The sequence below is a fragment of the Eurypyga helias genome, unplaced genomic scaffold (genome assembly GCF_000690775.1).
Source record: "Eurypyga helias isolate BGI_N326 unplaced genomic scaffold, ASM69077v1 scaffold18513, whole genome shotgun sequence".
Lineage (NCBI taxonomy): Eukaryota > Metazoa > Chordata > Aves > Eurypygiformes > Eurypygidae > Eurypyga > Eurypyga helias.
In genome coordinates, this window is record NW_010243293.1 from 26,829 (window position 1) to 30,881 (window position 4,053).

Here is a 4,053-nt window from a genome sequence, read left to right on the forward strand (position 1 = left end):
AATTTGATCTGGAAATGTCTGTTCAGATTACGCTTTCTAGAATTTATTTATACTAAATTAGAAAAAAAACCCCAACATCTACAATTAGAGGCCTGGTCCTACTTCACTAAGTGAATATAAAATTATGGTTGGCTTCTATGGAAGTGTTGAATGTGCAAGGAATACAAAATGATATTAAAGGATATTAACTTGTTCCTCTTACACAAAATAGGATTATGAATAACTAAGTACACTGCGGTCAAAAGACACTAGTGATGAGATCTCTTGAGTTTTGAGAACACAGACTTACAAGTGTGCCTTTTCAACACAGAAAAAGGTAGGTGTTTTAGTTCAATTTTTAAGTTTTTTAAACAGCAATGAAAAACTTCTCACATAATTTCCATTAGCAGAATGGAATCCTGAAATTTGACGGTCTTGAAAAATAATAAATCAGGTATGATGACTGAGTCACAAGAATCAAGATGGTTGTGACATTACTAGATAAAATAATCACAGAATGGTTTGGGTTGGAAGAGACCTTAAAGACCATCTAGATCCAACCCCCCTGCCGCGGACAGGGACTCCTTCCACTAGACCAGGTTGCTCAAAGCCTCGTCCAGCCTGGCCTTGAACACTTCCAGGGATGGGGCATCCACAGCTTCTCTGGACAACCTGTTCCAGTGCCTCACCACCCTCACTCACTGTGAAAAATTTCTTCCTGATATCCAATCTAAATCTACCCTTTTTCAACTTAAACCCATTACCCCTTGTCCAGTCACTACAGGCCTTTGTAAAAAGTCCCCCCCAGCCTCCCTGTAGGCCTTTTCAGTTACCAGAAGGCTGTTGTAAGATCTCCGCTGGAGCAAAATCCTTATTATTAACATCAGTTGCAAAGTTTGCATTGACTTAAACAAGAATAGACTTTCATTTGCGAATTAAGTGCTTATTCTGTGGATATTCCAAAGCATACTTTTCACACACACTATCATAACTTAGAAGCTACACAGATGTGGGCAACACCACACAGGAAATTAAAAAATGTAGCATGCAAAAATGAAATTTTTGTAACAGTGTTAGTTTTTCAAAAACACAACGTAATTATTTCTAGAGGATATTCAGTAACATACGCGCCACCTCAGCATTCTGAATTTTTACTTGCCCATATGCTGGGAGATCTTAGGCCCAGTACCCCTGCAGTCACCCTAAAAATGGAATGATACGGAAAATTGTTTGGACATGAACACAGATAGCTTTTAGCTTTCTTAGCAAAATCTTAACCAACCAAAACTAGTTCTGGGTCAAACAACAGTTTTTCCTCTGTGTGTCATTACAATTTTAAAAATAGTTATTTTTACAGTGATTTTTGACTAAGAACATCATTCTGAGAGGATAAGAAAGTTTTCATTTTCAAAACACTCGAAATAGATTTTGGCTGCTTCAATCTTTGCTTTCAATTATTATTTTAAGCCAAAACCCCATGCTGAATGTAGTATGGATGCCCATACAGAGTTTGGTATTTTTAATCTATACTGCATTTGTGGCAAACAGATTTAATTACTAAAAATGCTGTGGTGGTATACATATAGTATATTCTCAACTTTAGCTCCATCCTATTTCAAAGTTTTGACAATGATTAAATAAATAATATGATGAAAGAAACTTTACAGCAGCTCTTCTTTCATATTATTGTCAACACTGAGTCGGAGTGAAATGCTTTGCACGTAAAAGTGATTTTTTTTTAACCAAAATATTGCATGTACAGTATGAGTCATATCATAAATCACACAGCTTCTGTCAAAAGAAAGAAACACTTCACATAGAACTGACATTCTTCTGGTTAAAAAAAAAAATCTGTTTTTATGGAATGTGATTTTGATCATGCTGCTCATAAGAAACTTCTATACAATATGCATACCATCTTCAGACTGATACATTATCAGCTGTCACAGACTGCAACCAGCAGCCAGGCTTGCCCCCTGATGTTTTCCAAATTCTTGTCCTTGCTATGGAACATCCTACAAGATTGCAAAAAGCAGAAAAGCTGCTGCCCAAATACAGTAGATTTATTAGAAAAGCTGAAGATGTTTATGGCAATGACCCATTTTTTTCCTTTAATATATCCCATTGTTCTCTCACTGAAAGCTATTCTTGGTCACCAAAATTTTTACATATTTCTGTTTGCTGGGTTTTACGAAGAATAGACTTTTAAACAGTAGCTGCAGAGATACTTTAAACCAGGAAGTTCCATCAAATAGGTGTTCTCTATGAGTGATTGACTTTCTGAACTTTATTTTCACTACAGTTTTTTGTCAGAAAACATCCCACTTATCCTAGACAGAAGCTCAGTCAGGAAAACTTCTTTGCAGGATATTAATCACATTTATGGCAGCCCTGTTGCATCTTCCTCTCTGTCAGGCGAAAGACCGCATGTATCTAAAGAAGCTCCAACTGCTGCCTGAGGACTTCAGAGCCGCATTCACTGAACTTTCATTAAAGTGTCCCCTTTGTCCCCTTTCTTTGGGCTCCCAGCTTGTTATCATACGTGGGAAGACAAGCAGAGAAGCAGAACAGATGGTGGCAACAGATGCCATCTCTCAATACAGCTGAAAGGCCATGGTTAAATTCACGATCCCACAACTCCCGTCTTTCCCTCAGCTCCTCCCCCCGGGTCCAATATTGTCACAAATACCCTTTGGCCCTGGTAGTAGTCCTCTGTACCTAGCCCCAGCTGTAACTGCTAACTTCCATGCAACCTCACTTCCCAACTGGTTGTAATACTCAGCTTCATGTTTAATTTCAACATTAAAATTACTTCTATTCAATTTTCATAAAATATTATGTGTGTAACTGCATATAGCTGGCACTGGATAAGTATTAACAGATAAAACATCACTTAGAATTAAGGTATTGTTCACTGGTAAGGCCCCCATATGACCTCCAACTGAATGCACTAGCAAAATTACTATAAACTTTGTGCAGGATCAGCCTATAAATTGCCATGAATCAATACTGCAAGGTATTGAGCACCCTGGCTCTAAGTGCTTTGAAATAAATTTTTAGCCTGAGACACCTCCCCAGGGGAGGAAGTTGGTTACACCACATCCTCAGACCAACTCAGGAATCTTCCAACTCAGAGCAAGGCCAATACCTTGATGAGGTCTTGACTCCATGCTTAAAATTTAAACATAGCTAATTAAAATTAAAACTACTTCAAGTATTTTTTACTGCTTGTTTTACTTGCTGCAGTAACAACTGAGAGCAACTAGAAAAGGGCCATGTTTTACCTCTTCTTTGTTTTGTGTATTTGCCAATATTTTTTGTACAGAGAGTTTTTCTTAAGTGGTCATTTAGACTGTTACTTGTAAGAGTTTTTTACATAGCAATATAGAAAACAGAAAATTAAGTGTTAACATTTTCAGGAGTACTCATAAGTCTAGCATTTGAAACTTACATTAGGTACTGATTTCTAATGCACTTTGTCTCCTATTATTCTTTAATACATAAATAATACATACTCAAGCTAGAAGCATTTTAGAATTATTCGCACTGGTCCTAAGACCCAGACATAAAACTGGCAATAGAAACCAAAAATATTCATGTCTTCCAGGAAAAATCTTCAAGATAACTCCATGATGTTGCCAGCCAAAAGGCAAATTCCATTTTCCAGAGCCAAAATGCCTAGGAAAGAGTAAAAGCAAAGAAGAGGAGGGCAAGCCTTGGCACCTACAATTCAGATAGCAAAAAATTCATATTCTAGATCAGTTATTTTCAAGTTTCTTATGTTTGTAGACACCTAAACATTTCCAGTGCAACCTCCTGTAAAATTAATATACGTGAACTTTTTTCCCGTCAGTCATCTTCCGTGTCTAAGAAGTTGTTCACAGACCCACCCCCCTTTCCACAACATGGAGCTCAAAGGCCACATGCTGAAAGCCACAAATAGAAATTTGGCAGCCAAACAAATCATCTTTTAAAAATAAAAATCATTAGTTTTAGAAGACAAGATTGTGAGAAAAAAACACAGGGGAAAAAAAACAAAACACATTAAAAAAACCCACTTTTTTGTGTCATAAA